General features: G+C 37.9%; 2 protein-coding genes and 1 pseudogene across 2 annotated transcripts in view; all 3 read right to left on the bottom strand.

The window, feature by feature from the left end:
• LOC140597410 (piwi-like protein 1) overlaps positions 1-23,382 on the bottom strand; it is a 130,872-nt gene that overhangs the window by 60,902 nt on the left and 46,588 nt on the right. The gene's annotated exons all lie outside the window — the stretch shown is intronic.
• The window catches only part of LOC140597419 (small G protein signaling modulator 1-like), a 54,382-nt gene that overhangs the window by 6,210 nt on the left and 24,790 nt on the right, over positions 1-23,382 (bottom strand). The window lies entirely within an intron of this gene.
• LOC140597413 (FAS-associated factor 2 pseudogene) overlaps positions 1-23,382 on the bottom strand; it is a 62,147-nt pseudogene that overhangs the window by 20,039 nt on the left and 18,726 nt on the right.

Raw genomic sequence — 23,382 nt, 5'->3', positions numbered from 1 at the left:
CTTTACTTATGAGCTAAATGCTCGTGGTCTTACTCTAAGCACACAATGGAGACTTATTGATTTAACTTAAAAATAGATTGACCTCTTTGAATACAGCAAAAGAAATAAAGCACCTCTTACTCTTAAGTTTATTTTGAGATAACAAGGTATTCATAATGACATTATCTTTCTTTGTAGCCCACCAGATTGGAATAAGATGACGTAGTTGAAATGAATTCATATTCTGGAATGCATTCTATTAAATATAGTATATTTGAATTTTGTAATAATTATACATTGAAATAAACTCACTAATCAGTGAATGATTATAACAAGTAACAATACATTTCAAATAAGCATGCTTAGCTTATTTATTTGACTCTGAAATCAAAATTTCGAGACAGACTTCCTTGATTTATGATGGGGTTATATCCTGATTAACCCATCATAAATTAAAAATGTCGTAAGTTGAAACGCACTTGTACACCTAACCTACTGACCACTATAGCTTAGTTTTAGCCCAACTTAAATGTGCCCAGACCACTTACGTTAGTCTATAGTTGGATAAAATCCTTTAATAATGTTGATTGTCTCATGTAATTTATTGAATACTGTACTGAAAGTGAAAGAGATTGGCCATGCGGCATAAGAATGGTTGTCAGTGTGTCAGTTGTTTACTCTTGTGATGGCATTACGGGCCAGGAGCTGTGGCTCACTGCTACTCCCTGGCATTGGGGGAGAGGACTGTGCTACATACTATCAGCCTGGGGAAAGATTCAAATTCAAAATCTGAAGTATGGTTTTTATTCAATGTGTATAGCGTTCACACGATTGCAAGTAGGGTATCATATGCGTATAATGAATTCTGAGATAATTAGGGTTTTAATATTACCATATTCTTCTGTTGCAGACATAAATTATGGTTATTATGGGTAAAAAAAAGGAGATCTTTGAATGAGAAGCCATTTGATTAAATTCCAAGTTTTTCTGTATTTATTAATCATGACTAATCTGATATGCTGTTCTCAAGATTATAACTAGGGATATGCTGGACAAAAATGGAGTGGGATGGTCTGAAGTAAATGCAAACAATTCTTATGGGCAAAATTTCAGATAGAATGTGTGAGAATACACGTCAGTTTATGATAGTGCAGATAGATATAAGTTATGATATAATTATGCTATTAAATAAATGAAATGAGGCATCAGGGACGACATGCTACAAACACAACTGCAAGGCAATCAGCTGTCCCACCTTCACAAACAGATTTGAGGAATGACAGGAAATTTTTGATTGCCGATGTTTTCAACCTTGCCAAAAAAGGAAGATACAAATGTATAGAAACTTCCTTGCAAGTTAATGAGGAAAAATGGTCCATTTTCATTTCTCTTCTATCAGATTCTCTCGTTTTGAGATGTGGTTTTCTAGAGACGATGATGGTAATGACAGAAGTTTATAGAGCTCTTTCAATTTTCACTTATTCTAGTAAATTCCTCCTTCTATATTGTTCTTACTTGTGCTTATGTTCAACTGCGAAAGGTCATGTGAAGGTTAGAAATTCTTTGCTCAATAAAATAAACTTTTCCTATTTTTCCCCAATTGTTTATTTAAGAATACCAGCCATTGCTACTCCTTTCCATTTGTCACTGCCCTGATCACACTGTAGACTCATTTTATAATCCCAAATACTGTTGAAGTCTGTTGTATAAAAATAGATTTAATCTCAACCCCGTAGAATGCAGAGGTCTCAATGGTTACCATATGTCTTTGCAGTGTCAATTCATACATATATTTACACATATCAACCTAGAACAATTAGCTACAATTGGGTTGCTAGATCATTGGCTTGAATGAATCCCTGGAATGTCTAGTATTTAATCTTTCTTCCCCACTTCTAATTTGGTTTTTATCTAAAGTAATAACTCCAAATCCATACTCTGAGTAGAAGAAAGTAAAACAATACATTCTCAATCCCAAAAGCAGTTATTGATTCTTTTTTAAAAAATATTTTATTTAGGGGATCCCTGGGTGGATCAGCGGTTTGGCACCTGCCTTTGGCCAGGGCGCGATCCTGGAGTCCCGGGATCGAGTCCCGCGTCGGGCGCCCGGCATGGAACCTGCTTCTCCCTCTGCCTGTGTCTCTGCCTCTCTCTCTCTCTGTTTTTCATAAATAAATAAATAAAATGTTTTTTAAAAGATTTATTTATTTATTTATTTATTCAACTACTGAGCCACCCACGCATCCTGAGTTATTGATTCTTTTACTAGCGCCTGTCTCCCAATTTCATCTTGACCAACTCAGTTGTGAATGTTTTTGCTATATAATCAATTGCTCTAATCTAGGACTCATGTTTGTTGTCTCTTTTTCTCTCACCCTCTACATTCAATCAGTTATTAAGTCCTTTTGATTCTGCCTCCAATAGATTGCAAATCCATGTCAGTGGTCCCATCCTGGTCTAGGACATCATATCTTTCTCTCTTGGAAATCTTCAAGTGTCTCCTCCTAAATGCTCTTTCCACTTCTAGTCTTACTTCCCACTAATTCATTCTCCATAAAGCACTTATCTTAAAACATAAATGCAATTACCACACACTTTTGCTTAAAAGCATCCAGTGGCTTCCAATGGCATTTACAATGAAATCCAATACACTTGTTATGGACTACAAAGCTTACTTCATTTCAAGCCCCTCTCCTTTTTACGTACTATGCTCCTGCTACACTAACATTCTTTTATTTCTTTGGACATTCCAAGCTCCTCCTTAATTCAGAATCTAGAAGTCCCATTATACTGTCTTTCTATCTCCATTTCTTCATGTAGTGAGCTCATCTTTCATGAGTTTACTTTCATGAGTAAAGTTATTAATTATCAATTTCTGTATTCATTATTCTACATTTGAGAATATTTTCCTTCATGACATTTATCAAAGGTGAGATTTATTTTGCACGTTTAATTCTTTTTCCCCCATTAAACTGTGAAATAAGTAAGATAAAAACTTTGTCAGCTCTGCCATTGTGAGATAAGTTAGACATTTTCTCAGCACAGAGTGAATTCTTCCTAAATTTGTTAATGGAAAGAAGGAAAGAGAGAGAAAAGAAAGGATGGAGAGAGAGATGGTTGGAAAAGGAATGTGTTTGAGAAACAAATGTTTGATTTAGCAAAAGAAACCCGGTAATCTGTCTAGCTCATATACAATTGTTTTTCTAGATAGCAAAAATTTACAGGGTATCTGCTACTGCCAGATGTTGTGCCAGGAACTAGAAAATATTTCTGTTTTTCATAGGGGAACTCTAACGTTACTTTAGGAGTTCAGTGAAATAAATATACCATTGAATAGGTCAACAGAAATAAAAGAAAAAATAGACTATTTCGTGTGTCCAATCATTTTATCCTGAAGTTCATTCTTCATTTATGTACCAAAGATTTTTTGTTATATATTTTTTCAGACTTTATCTCTTTTTGGTCTTTTTAAAGGGTGTTCGTGCTCTCAGATTATAATTTTATTGTATTATTCAATCTTTTAATTTTGAGTTCAGACTATGCATAATAAAACAATGTACATGTGTATAATTCTTTAGTTTATACCACTTTCCTTCATGTAGCATGTTAATTACACGTCTTTGAACTCTTTTGCCCCCAAGCGCTGAAATCTCTGTGAAAATCAAGTCAAGTGCCAGTATTTAACTGGCATCAATTACTTGTATCTGTGATATGTCTCTACCGCATTGTTCCCTTTAACTATCATTTACCTTCAGGGATGGCTTCATAAATCAAATCCTGAAGTATTTGTGTAAACCATGCTGTATTTCACAGGTAAACATTAATAAACTTGTTATTTAACTATTTGAAATGGCTAGTGGAGGATCAAACCTATCAATGCTACATACAGTCTTTGTACCAATCATCAAGATACCTTTCTGGTTTCACCACTGCTCCCCCTGCTCTAATTACCCCACATAGATCAGTAACTTAGTAAAAGTAAAAATCACCTAATTAGCTTTTAATTAGCACACACTCCATATTTCATCATCTTTGGCTATCTAAAATAGACAAGCAGATCTAAAAGAAGAAAAAAAAAGCTCTTTTTTTAAAAAAAAAAAACAGATACAAACACCACACTCTCCAAATATATGAAAGTAAATAAAATACAATTTTTAGCCTTAAGGATTTTAACCAATAAGCCCTATATTTTTCTCATCAGATTTTTCACTATTATAAAGATTTTTAAATGATTGCTAATTATTAAAAACAACCTATTATATATATGGTTTCTTTCATACTTTCATTGCTTAGGAGTTACTCCAAAGTTAATGATGGCTTGTATTATGGACCCAGAGATTTTTTTTTTAAATGGTCAAAATTGGGTACGTGAATATGAAATTATCGAACTTTCCATTTTAAGTGATTATCCAATTATGTCTCATTACGTTTCTTAAGTATTTCAACTATTCTGGAGACAGTTGAAGGTATTTAAATCAAGATGAATACTTCTTCACATGCAATTCAAACCATGCACAATAGAACAAAACAGTCTGTGGCAAGCATATACACATTTGCATAATTGACTCCGAATCTTAAGGAAGACTTAATACTGATTTTTACACTATTATTCCTATCAAGCACCAAACAGGTATGCGATGAACTTCCGTGTCATGGAAAACTTTATACATATACATGTCTATACATAAATCTCAAGGCAAATAAAATCTCAATGTAGTACATAATATTCTGTAGTTAATCCTTTAGACTATATTTATCATGGCTGTTATGTGTTTATGCAATTTATGAAACGTGATATTTTGGAGACAACTAAGTACATTTTATTAATTTTATTTGAATGCTAAGACTAAATTCTGAGTTTTTTTTAATGATTCTGTAGATTATTTATTTTGCAGGCTTCACTTAATATATGCTGGAAATAAATTATCATAGTACATTAAGAGTTAAAGTCAAATTTTGATCTTTATGTTGCTGAATGTTCATTTCAAAATTGTAACTGATGGAGGGGAGGGGCAAGAAGGCGGAAGAGTAGGGTCCCCAAATCACCTGTCCCCACCAAATTACCTACATAACCTTCAAATCATCCTGAAAATCGACGAATTCGGCCTGAGATTTAAAGAGAGACCAGCTGAAACGCTACAGTGAGAAGAGTTCGCGCTTCTATCAAGGTAGGAAGACCGGGGGGAAAAAGAAATAAAGAAGCAAAAGGCCTCCAAGGGGGAGGGGCCCCGCGAGGAGCTGGGCAGGAGAGCCCCGTCCTGGAGGAGCAGGAGCTGCACCAACCTTCCCGGGCGGAAAGGGGTTCGCAGGGAGTTAGAGCAGGACCCAGGAGGGCGGGGATGCCCTCGGGCTCCCTGGGACACTAACAGGCACCTGCGCCCCGGGAGAGTGCCCCGAGCTCCCTAAGACGGCAGCTCGCACAGCGGGACCCGGAGCAGCTCGGAGGGGCTCGGGCGGCGGCTCCGCGGAGGGGGCTGCGGGGCGGGAGCGAATCCAACAGCGCAGGCCCCGGAGCACAGGGCGCCGGGACACAGCCCAGGATCCGGCCTCCCCCGGGACAGGCAGAGACCCAGAGGGCCCAGGACAGCAAGGACGCTCCTGCCCAGAGCTGAGCAGATCAGCGGCCCCGCCCCGGAGCCTCCAGGCCCTGCAGACGGAGAGCCCCGGAGCTACTGCGGGGGCTGAATCCCGGTTCCCAGAGCTGCCGCCCCACTGTGGCTGTTCCTCCTGGGGCCTCACGGGGTAAACAGCCCCCACTGAGCCCTGCACCAGGCGGGGGGCAGAGCAGCTCCCCCAAGTGCTAACACTTGAGAATCAGCACAGCAGGCCCCTCCCCCAGAAGACCAGCAACACGGACCAGTTCCAGGGGAAGTCAAGGGACTTAAAGTGTACAGAATCAGAAGATACTCCCCCGAGTTTGTTTTTTTTTTTTCTTTCTGATTTCTGATTGCTTCCCCCACCCCCCCCCTTTTTTTCCACCTTTCTTTTTCTTTCTCTTTTTCTTCTCTTTTTTCCTTTTTTTCTTCTTTCTTTTTCTCTTTTCTTTCCTTCTCTCTCTCTCTTTTTCTCCTTTTCCCAATACAACTTGTTTTTGGCCACTCTGCACTGGGCAAAATGACTAGAAGGAAAACCTCACCTCAAAAGAAAGAATCAGAAACAGTTCTCTCTCCCACAGAGTTACAAAATCTGGATTACAATTCAATGTCAGAAAGCCAATTCAGAAGCACTATTATACAGCTACTGGTGGCTCTAGAAAAAAGCATAAAGGACTCAAGAGACTTCATGACTGCAGAATTTAGATCCAATCAGGCAGAAATTAAAAATCAATTGAATGAGATGCAATCCAAGCTAGAAGTCCTAACGACGAGGCTTAACGAGGTGGAAGAACGAGTGAGTGACATAGAAGACAAGTTGATGGCAAAGAGGGAAACTGAGGAAAAAAGAGACAATTAAAAGACCATGAAGACAGATTAAGGGAAATAAACGACAGCCTGAGGAAGAAAAACCTACGTTGAATTGGGGTTCCCGAGGGCACTGAAAGGGCCAGAGGGCCAGAATATGTATTTGAACAAATCCTAGCTGAAAACTTTCCTAATCTGGGTAGGGAAACAGGCATTCAGATCCAGGAAATAGAGAGATCCCCCCCTAAAATCAATAAAAACCGTTCAACACCTCGACATTTAATAGTGAAGCTTGCAAATTACAAAGATAAAGAGAAGATCCTTAAAGCAGCAAGAGACAAAAAATCCCTGACTTTTATGGGGAGGAGTATGAGGGTAACAGCAGACCTCTCCACAGAGACCTGGCAGGCCAGAAAGGGCTGGCAGGATATATTCAGGGTCCTAAATGAGAAGAACATGCAACCAAGAATACTTTATCCAGCAAGGCTCTCATTCAAAATGGAAGGAGAGATAAAGAGCTTCCAAGACAGGCAGGAACTGAAAGAATATGTGACCTCCAAACCAGCTCTGCAAGAAATTTTAAGGGGGACTCTTAAAATTCCCCTTTAAGAAGAAGTCCAGTGGAACAATCCACAGAAACAAGGACTGAATAGATATCATGATGACACTAAACTCATATCTGTCAATAGTAACTCTGAACGTGAACGGGCTTAATGACCCCATCAAAGGCGCACGGTTTCAGACTGGATAAAAAAGTAGGACCCATCTATTTGCTGTCTACAAGAGACTCATTTTAGACAGAAGGACACCTACAACCTGAAAATAAAAGGTTGGAGAACCATTTACCATTCAAATGGTCCTCAAAGGAAAGCAGGGGTAGCCATCCTTATATCAGATAAACTAAAATTTACCCTGAAGACTGTAGTGAGAGATGAAGAGGGACACTATATCATACTCAAAGGATCTATCCAACAAGAGGACTTAACAATCCTCAACATATATGCCCCGAATGTGGGAGCTGCCAAATATTTAAACCGATTAATAACCAAAGTGAAGAAATACTTAGATAATAATACACTTATACTTGGTGACTTCAATCTAGCTCTTTCTACCCTCGATAGGTCTTCTAAGCACAACATCTCCAAAGAAATAAGAGCTTTAAATGATACCCTGGACCAGATGGATTTCACACATATCTACAGAACTTTACATCCAAACTCAACTGAATACACATTCTTCTCAAGTGCACAAGGAACTTTCTCCAGAATAGGCCACATACTGGGTCACAAATCGGGTCTGAACCGATACCAAAAGACTGGGATCGTCCCCTGCATATTCTCAGACCATAATGCCTTGAAATTAGAACTAAATCACAACAAGAAGTTTGGAAGGACCTCAAACACGTGGAGGTTAAGGACCATCCTGCTAAAAGATGAAAGGGTCAACCAGGAAATTAAGGAAGAATTAAAAATATTCATGGAAACTAATGACAATAAAGATACAACCGTTCAAAATCTTTGGGATGCAGCAAAAGCAGTCCTGAGGGGGAAATACATTGCAATACAAGCATCCGTTCAAAAACTGGAAAGAACTCAAATACAAAAGCGAACCTTGCACATAAAGGAGCTAGAGAAAAAACAGCAAATGGACCCTACGCCCAGCAGAAGAAGAGAGTTAATTAAAATTCGAGCAGAACTAAATGAAATCGAGACCAGAAGAACTGTGGAACAGATCAACAGAACCAGGAGTTGGTTCTTTGAAAGAATTAATAAGATAGATAAACCATTAGCCAGCCTTATTAAAAAGAAGAGAGAGAAGACTCAAATTAATACAATCATGAATGAGAAAGGAGAGATCACTACCAACATCAAGGAAATACAAACGATTTTAAAAACATATTATGAACAGCTCTACGCCAATCAATTAGGCAATCTAGAAGAAATGGACGCATTCCTAGAAAGCCACAAACTACCAAAACTGGAACAGGAAGAAATAGAAAACCTGAACAGGCCAATAACCAGGGAGGAAATTGAAGCAGTCATCAAAAACCGCCCAAGACACAAGAGTCCAGGGCCAGATGGCTTCCCAGGGGAATTCTATCAAACGTTTAAAGAAGAAATCATACCTATTCTACTAAAGCTGTTTGGAAAGATAGAAAGAGATGGAGTACTTCCAAATTCGTTCTATGAGGCCAGCATCAGCTTAATTCCAAAACCAGACAAAGACCCCACCAAAAAGGAGAATTACAGACCAATATCCCTGATGAACATGGATGCAAAAATTCTCAACAAGATACTAGCCAATAGGATCCAACAACACATTAAGAAAATTATTCACCATGACCAAGTAGGATTTATCCCCGGGACACAAGGCTGGTTCAACACTTGTAAAACAGTCAATGTGATTCATCATATCAGCAAGAGAAAAACCAAGAACCATATGATCCTCTTATTAGATGCAGAGAAAGCATTTGACAAAATACAGCATCCATTCCTGATCAAAACTCTTCAGAGTGTAGGGATAGAGGGAACTAACCTCGACATCTTAAAAGCCTCTACGAAAAGCCCACAGCAAATATCATTCTCAATGGGGAAGCACTGGGAGCCTTTCCCCTAAGATCAGGAACAAGACAGGGATGTCCACTCTCACCACTGCTATTCAACATAGTATTGGAAGTCCTCGCCTCAGCAATCAGACAACAAAAAGACATTAAAGGCATTCAAATTGGCAAAGAAGAAGTCAAACTCTCCCTCTTCACCGATGACATGATACTCTACCTAGAAAACCCAAAAGCCTCCACCCCAAGATTGCGAGAACTCATACAGCAATTTGGTAGCGTGGCAGGATACAAAATCAATGCCCAGAAATCAATGGCATTTCTATACACTAACAATGAGACTGAAGAAAGAGAAATTAAGGAGTCAATCCCATTTACAATTGCACCCAAAAGCATAAGATACCTAGGAATAAACCTAATCAAAGAGGTAAAGGATCTATACCCTAAAAACGATAGAACACTTCTGAAAGAAATTGAGGAAGACACAAAGAGATGGAAAAATATTCCATGCTCATGAATTGGCAGAATTAATATTGTGAAAATGTCAATGCTACCCAGGGTAATTTACACGTTTAATGCAATCCCTATCAAAATACCATGGACTTTCTTCAGAGAGTTAGAACAAATTATTTTAAGATTTGTGTGGAATCAGAAAAGACCCCGAATAGCCAGGGGAATTTTAAAAAAGAAAACCATAGCTGGGGGCATCACAATGCCAGATTTCAGGTTGTACTACAAAGCTGTGGTCATCAAGACAGTGTGGTAGTGGCACAAAAACAGACACATAGATCAATGGAACAGAATAGAGAACCCAGAAGTGGACCCTGAACTTTATGGTCAACTAATATTCGATAAAGGAGGAAAGACTATCCATCGGAAGAAAGACAGTCTCTTCAATAAATGGTGCTGGGAAAATTGGACATCCGCATGCAGAAGAATGAAACTAGACCACTCTCTTTCACCATACACAAAGATAAACTCAAAATGGATGAGAGATCTAAATGTGAGACAAGATTCCATCAAAATCCTAGAGGAGAACACAGGCAACACCCTTTTTGAACTTGGCCACAGTAACTTCTTGCAAGATACATCCACAAAGGCAAAAGAAACAAAAGCAAAAATGAACTATTGGGACTTCATCAAGATAAGAAGCTTTTGCACAGCAAAGGATACAGTCAACAAAACTAAAAGACAACCTACAGAATGGGAGAAGATATTTGCAAACGACCGCTCAAAGGGCTAGTTTCCAAAATCTATAAAGAACTTATTAAACTCAACACCAAAGAAACAAACAATCCAATCATGAAATGGGCAAAAGACATGAAGAGAAATCTCAGAGGAAGACATGGACATGGCCAACATGCACATGAGAAAATGCTCTGCATCACTTGCCATCAGGGAAATACAAATCAAAACCACAATGAGATACCACCTCACACCAGTGAGAATGGGGAAAATTAACAAGGCAGGAAACAACAAATGTTGGAGAGGATGCGGACAAAGGGGAACCCTCTTACACTGTTGGTGGGAATGTGAACTGGTGCAGCCACTCTGGAAAACTGTGTGGAGGTTCCTCAAAGAGTTAAAAATAGACCTGCCCTACGACCCAGCAATTGCACTGTTGGGGATTTACCCCAAAGATTCAGATCCAATGAAACGCCGGGACACCTGCACCCCGATGTTTCTAGCAGCAATGTCCACAATAGCCAAACTGTGGAAGGAGCCTCGGTGTCCATTGGAAGATGAATGGATAAAGTAGATGTGGTTTATGTATACAATGGGATATTCCTCAGCCATAAGAAACGACAAATACGCACCATTTGCTTCAACGTGGATGGAACTGGAGGGTATTATGCTGAGTGAAGTAAGTCAATCGGAGAAGGACAAACAGTGTATGTTCTCATTCATTTGGGGAATATAAATAATAGTGAAAGGGAATATAAGGGAAGGGAGAAGAAATGTGTGGGAAATATCAGAAAGGGAGACAGAACATAAAGACTCCTAACTCTGGGAAATGAACTAGGGTTGGTGGAGGGGGAGGAGGGCGGGGGGTGGGGGTGAATGGGTGACGGGCACTGAGGGGGACACTTGACGGGATAAGCACTGGGTGTTATTCTGTATGTTGGTAAATTGAACACCAGTAAAAAATAAATTTATTAAAAAAAAGAAATATAAAAGACAATCTGCCCTCAATTTAAAATGTCTTTCAGAAGTACAAATTATATGTATGATTTTATTTACAAATCACACAAGTAAGTATATAAACTTTATCATTAATAAAATTGGGGTCTCTTGTTTTGGCAAGACTATTCCACGATGAAGAAACTGGATGGGTCAGAGAAAGAAGGCTTTGAGACTGAGAAAGATGTAATGAGCAGGAATGAAGATACATTGGCTTGTGTCAAAGAAACTGTAGGTGGGAAACTCCCAGTGTCTGAGAAACTAAGGGAAATAATAAGAGAGAGGAAATAGGCCCTTAAACATCTCTGTAACTCTAACATGGAGAGGGGAGGAAAACGAGGAGAATCAAAATCATAGTTAAAAGCAAAGAAGTGGACAAAGGCAAACACATGTAACCACCCCCATTGCAGGTTTCCAGCCTATTAGAGTAAGAAATGAAAAAAACCATAACTTTAAAGAAAACTATAAATGCTATCACTAGTTGATAATGGCATATTAATTGTACTGAGTTAACAATATTTTGTATTGTTTGACCTGATAATTACAGAAATGTGCATCCTTAAAGAATTACTGAAAAACAAAAATACTGTAGAGGTGCAAAAATTAACGTGTAAAGAATCTTATAAAACTAGAGAAATTCAACAGTACAGAAAGTCAAGAAACAGGAAAAATGAAAAGATCAATGATCTGTGAAAAATAGAAAATAGAATGATGTGTCATAGATGGTAATGGAGAAAGTAGTTTCAGTTCAGTAGTAAAAGTGGACAGGAAGAGGCATGTGGAAAGGAATAGATCGGAAGATAAAGAGATATGTGAAAAAATTGGCAGCAAAATAGGGAAATTTCAGAATGTTAAATAGAATATAATGTGCCAAATACTGGGGATCCCTGGGTGGCTCGGTGGTTTAGTGCCTGCCTTTGGCCCAGGGCGCGATCCTGGGGTCCTGGGATCGAGTCCTGCGTGAGGCTTCCGGCATGGATCCTGCTTCTCCCTCTTCCTGTGTCTCTGCCTCTCTCTCTCTCTCTCTCTCTCTCTCTCTCTCTCTGTCTCTCTATGTCTATCATGGGTGGCTCAGCAGTTTAGTGCCTGCCTATTTATCATGAATAAATAAATTAATAAATCTTTAAAAAAAATATGCCAAATACTAAATTTGCAGTGTTGATAAAAGATTGTTCTAATTTTCCTTGTTAGCATAACTAATAATTTTGATCTTTATATTTTAATCTTGTTCTAATTTTCCTTGTTAGCATAACTAATATTTTTAATCTATTGATTCTTATATCTTTTTCTTTTTTAAGAAAGATTTATTTATTTGACAGAGAGAGTGCATATGAACAGGAGGACACGCAGAGCAGGGGGGTGGGGGGGGAGAGAGAGAGAGAGAGAGAGAGAGAGAGAGAGAGAGAGAGAGGGAATTTCCAGCGGACTCTCTGAGGAGAGAGGCAGGGCTTGGTTAAGATCTCTGAGACAGAGACCCTGACCCAAGCTGAAATCAAGAGCTGGTCACTTAACCGATTGAGTCACTCAGGAACCCCTGTCAGCATCTGATATATATTTTTTTATTAAAGATTTTATTTATTCATTCATGAGAGACAGAGAGAGAGAGAGAGAGAGGGAGAGAGAGAGAGAGAGAGGCAAAGACACAGGCAGAGGGAGAAGCAGGCTCCACGCCGGAGTCTGATGTGGGACTCGATCCTGGGACTCCCCGAACATGCCCTGGGCCAAAGGCAGGCACTAAACTGCTGAGCCACCCAGGGATCCCATCATCTTATATTTTACACCATCCCTCCTATTCATATAAAGTTTGTGCACAAAAGCCATGTATCAAGATTAAAGATATTTTTCCTGAAAATGATTATATACTCAGAACTTCAGGATTTTACTGTTCTAAGAAAATCTCAATTAACTTCCTTAGAAATCAGATTTTACAGAAGCGTATTTTGTTGCTTTATAATTCATTTTTGAATTAAATCCACTCCAAGTTTTCTATATTTGCTTACCAAATTAGAAACCATTTAAATATAGAATATGGTTTGCTACAATAGTAATGATACCTGAACTTAGTCTGGGATGTATTTTTTCTTTTTCTTTCTTTTTAAAGATTTTATTTATTCATGAGACACACACACACACACACACACACACACACACAGAGGCAGAGACACAGGCAGAGGGAGAAGCAGGCTGTATGCAGGAAGCCCAATATGGGACTTGATCCTGGGACTCCAGGTTCATGCCCTGGGCTGAAGGCAGGCGCTAAACACTGAGCCACCCAAGGAACCCTGGGATGTATTTTTTCATATAGATTTGTTCACAATCTATAACAATCTGGTATTCTACAGAGTTCTGAGTACAGAAATATTTTTGAGTTAAATACTGAATGTAGCATAGCAATATTTACTCAAATTATAAATTGGAAGAGTTGGTTAAGATATTCTAAATTTGAGAATTTGTCTTAAAATTAGCATATATACATTTTTTCTGTAATAACCAGTACAAATTATAGTGTTGTTCTCTTGTATTCAAAAACTAGAGTGTGAGATTCTTTGTTAAATTATCTCTGTATACGTAACACTGTAATTCTTCTTGGCATTTTTATGCAAACAATATAAAAAAAGTTTTCATTTTAAAATGTGTCTAAAAATTATTTGATACTCTTCCCTTCAAAAGTGGAGCTCAGGGGCACCTGGGGGCTCAGTTGTTTATGTGTTTGCCTTCGGTTCAGATCATGATCCTGGGGTCCTGGGATGGAGCCCTGAGTTGGGCTCCTGTTCAGCGGGGAGAGTCTGTTTCTCTCTTCCTCTGACCTCCCCCTGCCCCTGCTCATGCTGGTGATCTCTCTCTCTCTCTCTCAAATAAATAAAATCTTAAAAAAAAAAAGTAGAGCTTAATATCCCCCTCCTTGAGTATTCTGTCCAATTGCTGATTGTCCTGAATAGTCCAGGGTATGATAAGCAACAGAGAAAAGGAGAAAGAAAAAAATGGCATTCTGGCACATATGCAGGATTTCAGCTCCACTTGGCTTAGGTGAACAGATGACTGTTCGGGCGTATGCCCCCAAACTCCCCCACTCTGCCCTCAATATCAAGAGCCTCACAACTAAGGCCCGTGCTTTGATCACAGCACAGACATACAAAAATAGGAGTGGAAAGGTTATCAAGTAAGAAACGGCTCTCTCTTCTTCTGGTGGATGCAGTGGTATCTTAGCACTGGACTGAAGCCCTCCTTCATCCTGTTAGACTGGATCTCTCGTGCAATATGCACCCTGAACTACCATAAATGTAGGAAAAATCAAAGGGAAAATGAGTGAGGGCAATATGAGAGGGAGGAGAGGAAGGAGAGGAGGTGGAAGCCTGTCCTTTACTACTTTTTTATATTCTGAATTCATTATAAATAGAAACTACTGCTTCCCTTCAAACTCCTAACTCCAAATGTGGTTTCTTGCCTTTCTTGAGACTATATTTTGTTTTAAAAAGTCATTTTTAAATAAAATTATTAAAAAGTAAAAGTTTTCATGGTAGAAGAGTATGGAAAGCAATAAGGAGTTTTTTTAGAGGTAAATACAAATCTTTTGTTTAACTCCTTCCCAGACCTTTTTAAACTTCTATTAAAAGAAGTCTTTTATTTTTTTTGTTACAAGCTCTGTACAAATTTGTATCCTATTTAAAATGTATTCATAGTATTTCCTTCCTTCCTTCCTTCCTTCCTTCCTTCCTTCCTTCCTTCCTTCCTTCCTTCCTTCCTTCCCTACATTATTGGTAAACATAATGTGAATGCTTCCCCTATCACTTACTCTGCATTTCAATGACTCGGTGTGTCTCATAGTGGCTTATTAGACAGAAATTTGCACAGGGGTGCACCATGGGTTTGAATCCTGGCTTCATCACTACTCAGGTGTGTCATTTTGACAAATGATCCAAGCTTTAGTATTTTTTTTTTTATCTAAAGTGCCCCCTAGCCCAAAATTTAGCTCCCCACAATTCTTAGTTCCTAATCCCGCCAAACTGGAATCTTTTGAGCTGAAAAATGAGAATAAAATTATACTACTATTGGAATGATAGCAGCACTAGATATGCATGACAAGTGTTTTCATCTCTAAGGAACAATGTATTTAATTCCATGATAGCTAGGTCTTAAAGATATTATTTAGCACCTCTACACCTCCATATAATTAATATTAATATAATATAGCAATATATAAATCATTACATTATTATTAATACATTAATAATTAAATAATTCTATACAATATATTAATACATTGATTTATCATTCATCAGTTTATTCTATTAATGTGAGTAGCATTACACTTTTAGAATCCTATAAGAGGTAACATTCTCTGGGTGTTATGTGTCAGGTACAATACTGAACAGTGCCCTTGTATTGTCTCACTGACAATATGATAAAGTAGGAGCTCACGTGATGCCCATATACAAGGGCACTCACACTTTTCGTAAATGTTGGAGCTGTGACTTTAACTGATACTAATTTAAACCTAAAGTCCATGTCATTAACCATGATGCATCATGCCCTAGTGGGCTTCTCCAAGGCCACCAGAACAGTCCTGAGCTTTCCTGGGCCAAGTTTTGATACAGTTCTCCCTCCAATATCTACGGTATCCCCTTCTAGAACTTGTTACTATAGACTGGGTCTCCTCACTTTCTCCTTCAGTTATCTCAATCTCTTCTTCTTATATTCTCTCTCCCTCTTTTTTTAAAAGATTTTATTTATTCATTTGAGAGAGAGATAGCAACAGAGAGCATAAATGGGGAGAAGAGGGAGAAGCAGGCTCTCCTCTGAGCATGGAGCCCAAGGAAGGGCTGATCATGACCTGAGCTGAAGGCAGACACTTAACTGACTGAGCCACCCAGGCACCTCTCTTCTTCTTCTATTCTTATCTTTATTTCTCTGCACTTCATTCTGAGTGATTTCATCAAATTCATTATCTAGTTTACTATTTTTCTCTTTGTTTTTCTCTGTTTTAATCCATATTTCTGAAGTTCCAGTTATTATTATCAGCATTTCAGACCTTCTGTAAAATCAGCACATTTCTCTACATAGCAATAAGTTAGAAAATATAGCCAAATATATGCTACCATTCACAAGAAAGAAAATGCTACAAAATATATAGTTGTTAAGTGCAGAATATTTACAGATTTTATGTAGCAAATTGTGAAACCCAATGAAGGGATATTAAAGAAGACCTGAAGAAATGGAGAGATATATTCTATTAATAAAATTGTTTAACATTGTTAATATCTCAATTGCTGTGTTCTTATGTGTGTGACATACAGACTAATCCAACAAAAAAAAATGGTATCACAGCAGTACGAGAAAACACAGGAACAAGGGGACTTGCTGGTTTATAGCACAAATTATTTAAGAAGATAATAATGAAATTTAGGATAAAACTGAATAATGGTAAGAAGGAGTATAATTGACAAGTTTAGGTAAAAGAACAACAACAACAACAAAACTTACACCCCAGTATGTTCTTTATCTAGACAAACACAATAAACTCTCATTCTCTGTGGCAGGTGACTCATAGATCTCATTCATTCATCCATTCATTCACGCATAGTTTGCCAGACGGCCTGGGTTTTAAGGAGTAGTCATATCACGGAGAATAAATATTCTAATCTTGCACACGGGTGTGTGAACAGAGTCGTTTATTTCAGTGTGAGAAGTATCTAACAGAACCTGTGTCATTGTAGAGGAAGGAGCTATGAACATAGTTTTGACATCTGCCTGCTTCCTCCTATCCAACAACCAAGAGGCCCTCCCTACAAAGAGTATCAACTATTTGATGAGCTCCCTTTATTCTTTCTTCCCCACTTATCCTCAGGCTGAATCTCACAAGACTTGGCGAGTATTCTACAACAATTATATAGAACTGTTCATCCTTCTGTTTTCATTCACTGGCTGATAACTCAGCTATATAAAAAATTTCCTTTGTACTAAAATGTAATGAATAGTCCCTAAGTGTAAGAACATGTTTTCCTTCCTCACAAAATCTAAATTATCTTCCCACATTTTATCAGTCTGTCTTCTCAGTAGTAGCTGTGATAAAGATATATTGGCTAGCGATGCCATAGACTTTTTTTCTACTTGTACATTTTATGATACATTTGGTTATTAAGGTGACTTTTTAAGTTCATGGTTTCATCTTACCATTGGTAATGAAACCTGGATATTCTATTTGAAGAATGGCCCAAAAATATGAGAGTAAGGACACAATGCTGGAAAACAAAATAAAATAATGAAAACCAATCAACAAATCAAAGAAACATCATCTGAGGTACCTCAGATATCATCCGAGGTAAATACACTGGGGAAAAATGTCTAATTGTGTGTGTGTGTGGGGGTGTCAGTATGGGTGTAATTCCGAATTTAATAATTTACTTGCTATAATAATATTTGAATTACCATTATTTTTGATAAAATTTTTCTGGTCATTAAGACATTGTAAACTATCAACTTACCCTTAAAGAAACTTTCAATCAAAACTGACACTTAATATGGACATTTGATAATCCTATAAGAAGTGGTGGCTTTGGCCTCCACATTCTATGGCTAATTCAGGGAACAATCTGTGCAGTCATATAAGTGATAGATGGTTATTATAAGATTATATATTTGTTATTTCATCCTAAAAACACTACAACAACATGCATGGTCTATTACTTTTAAAAGGATGAAGTTAGGGATATGCAGATCAACAATTCAATAAAAGGTTCTTGAATTCAAATTTGAGGCTTATATTCTTAATACGACATATACAGTCACTATAAATCTATTTATTGGTTCAGGAAATAATGAGGGACTGTTTTGTGTCAGAAACTGTTCTAGGTGAACTGTTGACCATAATAGACAAAGGTCATTGCCCTGGTGGAAGCTGCATTCTGGAAAGTGGAACAGGCAATGGACACTCAATGCATGAGTAAATTACATCATGTGTCGTCAGATGGTGAAAATGCTAGGGAAAACAAACAGTGGAGGGTAATTGGGGTTTGAAATCCTTGGGGGTAAGCATGAACATTGCAGGGAGTAAATAATTGTAGGATCTTGGGTCATCATAAATCTGTGGGTTCTATATTTCATACTACTGCATACATAAAAGGGATTTTAATTGATTGAGGATTGGAGGATTAGTGTGTATGCATATGTAGTTCTTCTTCTGAGAAGATGATCTATTATTTTCATCACACTCTTAAAGAGATCATGTTCCTAAACAAAAAATTCTGACATTCTCAGTATTATGTGTTTTCACAAAACTAGATAACATAGATATCTATAATTAGATAACTAGATAACACTTCTTTCCTATTATCTTTGCGTTTATTAAAAATAATTGTGAGAGATAGACTTTTTGGAAAAGACTGTTGTTATTACACATGTTGATATTGACTTTTATTCTGAACACTGAAAAAATAAAGTTAATGATATAAATAATTCTGGTCTCTTCTTTAATTGCAGTCCTTTTGGGGATCCCTGGGTGGCTCAGCGGTTTAGCGCCTGCTTTTGGCCCAGGGTGTGATCCTGGAGTCCCGGGATCGAGTCCCCCGTCGGGCTTCCGGCATGGAGCCTGCTTCTCCCTCTGCCTGTGTCTCTGCCTCTCTCTCTCTCTCTCTATGTCCATCATGAATAAATAAATCAATAAGTAGCTCTTTTTTTAAAAGATTTTATTTATTTATTCATGAGAACACACAGAGAGGATTGAGAGAGAGAGAGGCAGAGACACAGGCAGAGGGAGAAGCAGGCTCCATGCAGGGCGCCCTACGTGGGACTTGATCCCGGGTCTCCAGGATCACGACCTGGGCTGAAGGCGGCGCTAAACCGCTGAGCCACCCGGGCTGCCCAATAAATAACTCTTTAAAAAAAATTCCAGTTCTTTTCAATTTAGAGAGAAAATGAATTTATAAATGTTGAATGTGATCACAATTATTGATCCCACCAATACATTGAATTTTTACATTTACACTACTTTTCTTTAAAAACAGCATCATCCAGAAAATGTTAAACACAGTGAAACAATAATCTTCAATTCATTATAAACAACTGTAACTTTATTCTATATAAGATAGTATTGCACTGGTACTTTACATCTAAAGTGAAGATTGTAATTCCTCTTTCAAAAGACTGTTGTAGGAATTTAAAAAAATTTTTAAATAAAACAAAACAAAAGACTTGTAGGAATTAAATGATGTAGTATATAAGTCAATTCAACCTACATCATATTCCTTCTTTTTCTTTATAGGTAATGTGTAACTGTGATTTTTTTCATTATTACAAAAAACATACACACAAGGAATCTTTGCTATATTTCTTTAATTCATTAAGATATGATAGGAACAACCCTGAAAATCAAATTACTTTTATCAAGTTCAATTAAAGTTCAAGCTAAGGAAGGGTATATTCAGATTTTTTGAAGGGAATGTTTGTTCTTTGTAATTTAAATGATTTGTAAATAAGAGAGATCAGTGACACTATATCAGTGTATTTGTATGTCTTTCTTAGAATGAATGCTGTTAAACAAAGATGTTCTAACATTTAGTCAAAGAATCTTTCTAACTCTAAAAACAACTATGACAATTCATTATGTTCCATAAAGTGTTCTTGAACTGGTAATTTTGCACTGGTGCTTCCCGTAATGACCATTACTATACTCATTTCCTCAAATCATATCTCCTTTTACACAGCTTATTATATTTAGAAATTTAAACGTCTGTACATACGAATGGCCAATTTTCAAGAGCATATATTTGAAAAAGTCAAATATGATCCATTTCCATGCCAAAAACATTGACATTCCTGGTCTTTAATCACTTTTCTTCAGCTTTCCAGTGTACTACCAAATGAATGTAGACTAAGAGAGGATTTGGTGACCAAGAAATACTCATCATTCACAGAAAAATGCAGATTCCAAAAGAAACAGGAAGAACAAAAATGTAAGTCTATATCGAAAGGCAGACTTTACTACTTTCTTATAAACTTCACAATCTTGTTTTAACAAGATGTTGTCCCCAATGTGTAGGTAAAATCTCATGGGCCAGAGCTTATTTTCAACTGTGAAATATACAATAGTAAACTCAGATTTTTAAAAATCTCCTTGAATAGAAGTTTTGCAACATTATATTATCAGCTGGCAAAATATTTCCTTCCCTTTTGCCCAGTATTTTCACATAATTTATACACTGGAACCTTACCATAACAACATCCTCAGTCTGTGGAAATTCCATAGTAGAGGATGTATTATACTGCAGTACTTGCCACATTGAAATAAAGTTTAGAAAATTATTGTTGAGCGGTTATTATGTATTAAGTACTATGCCATGTTGTATAAAATGTTTAATATATATGAGCTATTAAAATTTTGTCTGAAATCTATCTGGTCCCTGACCTGTATTATCTATGCCACCGGAAGCTGTGAACTCTTTACAATGGAAAATGTTAGGAAACAAGACTAGCAAAGATCTGCAGCATCTACTCCTCTCTATGTTGTCACTACCTTTTTAATACATTTTGGTATATTTGTGTGTGTTTGTGTGTGTGCGTGTGTTACGGAAAATCTGATTCCACACAAGCAATATTACTACACTGTATGATTTGCTAATGACCTAGACTTTACCATGTAGGCAATAAGGAAATTCTGTAAATGTATAATCAGGAAAATAATGTGATGAAATTTGTGTTTTGATCATAAATACAGAGAATGTACTGGAAGGAGTTGAAACTGGTGTCAGGAAGAACAGTTAGGAAGTATGGGCAATGATACAAGGGCAGGAACTATATGTGAAAATCCTTGTAAACTTCAAAGTCCTTACAAATATTACTTATTATTATTGGTGAGATTTTTTAAAAAAGATTTTATTTATTCATTCATGATAGTCACACACACACACACACACACACACACACACACACACAGAGGCAGAGACACAGGCAGAGGGAGAAGCAGGCTCCATGCAGGGGGCCCGACATGGGACTCGATCCCGGGTCCCCAGGATCGCGCCCTGGGTCAAAGGCAGGCGCCAAACTGCTGGGCCACGCAGGGATCCCCCATTATTGGTGAGATTAATTCTTCTGGTAATTAAACCTCCCTGGACTAAGAGCAAGAATGAGCTACATTAGACAGATTTCCTGCCATAATAGGGCTTGTCGTAATGACACGGTTTTATGTTATAAGGCCAAAGTGCAAAACTAAGCTGATGCCTGTTTTGCACTACAATGCCCAGCTGTCTATTCAAATAACTCTTCTGCTAAAAAGGAATCTCTTGTTATATTAATGACTCTTGGTACTACACAAAACCATCTAAAACTGTTCCACTAGACTGTTTTAAGAGCAGTCTTCCCATAATGACCCAGAATGAATTTTCCTAGATGTAACCTAGTTTAAATGGCATATAAATCTCCAATTTGCCATTTGCTATGTAGATAACCATAAGCACTCTAATAAGAAAATGTGGGTGTCATTACACTTGGTCAAATTTACTACTGAATGACTAGCTAACAGACTTGGAAAATTTTACATCCTTTATCAATGGAGGTGTCATTAAAAACAGACCCTGGAGCTATGTCCTGAATTTCATTTTAAAATCACAGCACATTATCATTATCTGGACCTGTCTCATTATAATAGGTTTGGTCTCAATACAACAGCAATTTCTTTAAAGCTTATTGTATGATAGAGTGAAATCTGGGAATTTTTTGAAACTACAAATAGCTTTCAATTTTTTACTTTTTTTTTAAGATTTATTTATTCATTCAGAGAGAGAGAGAGAGAGAGGCAGAGACACAGGCAGAGGGAGAAGCAGGCTCTATGCAGGAAGCCCGACTCAGGACTCGATCTGGGGTCTCCAGGATCACGACCTGGGCTGCAGGCGGTGCTAAGCCGCTGTGCCACCAGGGCTGCCCAAATAGCTTTCAATTATTTCCTCCCTCTATCCCTGCCTGCTTCTATATTCTCCATTACTAAATTGGTACATCATGAGGCTAGGATGAAGTTCCTCCATTATTTGGGAGGCTATGCTCCTGATAATATCTGGCAATTTTAGAAAAAAAGAAAAGCTATGAACTTGTATGTTAAGCGAAAGAGTTTCTGATCAGGGTGGCTCAGTAGGTTTAGCATCCAACTCGTGGTTTCAGCTTAGTTATAATCTCAGAGTCTTGAGATTAGCCCCAAATCAGGCTCTGCTCTCAGCTCTGAGTCTGCTTAAGATTCACTCTTTCCCTCTCTCTCTACCCCTCCCCCACTCACGCACACATTCTTGCTCTCTCTCAAATAAGTACATAAAATCTTCAAAAAAATTAAAATTAAAATAAAATCTTTTGAATGCTGTTCTTCAATGTTTAAGGCACACAGAACTATCTGGAAAGCTCATTTTGGTGGGGAGATCTGATTCCTCGGCACTGCTATAAAGGATGTGTTTCTGCCATATCATAGTGCAGCAGAGTGCAGCACTAGTGATGTTGTGCTAAGCATAGCTGCCTTTCATAGGGCAGCATAATTCAGAGGAATTTACCCTCAGAGGAAAACTTCCCCAATGCAAAGCAGATGACTGATAACACCCTTTATACAGACTGAACGTAATGGTTTATTCACTTATGCATATTAAATCCCTTTGAAATTAAAGGGAATCAGAATAGGCTGCCACAAAATGTGTCACTTTGTCATGTGGACTGTTTTGAGCTGAAGGCAATCAAGATCCAACGGATTCAAAAACTTTCCCCTCCCCCTTATTTGTCTCTGAGAATTCAGAGGAGGTCTGGTCCTGGAAGAGAGGTACCACCAGAAATATCTACAAAAAGTACAGGCTAGGTGTGCCAAGCTAAGGGGAACTCAGCAAGATACGTTTGTTCAGTTTCCTCTGTGTCCCACTGTCTCTGCAGGTCATGACAAACATTTGTTTTCCAATTATTTGCTCTTATCATCTTTCTGTTAATTGTGTTCCTTCCTTTTGAAGCCCCAGATCCCTACCCCTAACTCCTTAACTCAGAATGGCATATTAAGCCTCAATTGCCTGTCTTGAAGCTTTTCATGTCTTTGTGGGGCTCTCATAAGTACAAAATTAGATGTTAACCAATTTAATTAGTAGACCAGCCAAAAGCATCCAGTAAGTTAAGAAAAAAAAAAAATCCCTCCCTACTAAAGCAAACATTAGAAGAGTAGCAATATGGGGCACCTGGGTGCTGCAGTTGGTTAAGCACTCGACTCTTGGTTTTGGCTCAGGTCATGATCTCAGGGTCATGGTCTCCAGGTCGTGA

This window comes from Vulpes vulpes, unplaced genomic scaffold (genome assembly GCF_048418805.1).
Source record: "Vulpes vulpes isolate BD-2025 unplaced genomic scaffold, VulVul3 u000000663, whole genome shotgun sequence".
Lineage (NCBI taxonomy): Eukaryota > Metazoa > Chordata > Mammalia > Carnivora > Canidae > Vulpes > Vulpes vulpes.
The sequence above is the reverse complement of the archived record's forward strand: the minus strand, read 5'-3'. Positions and strand labels throughout refer to the sequence as shown.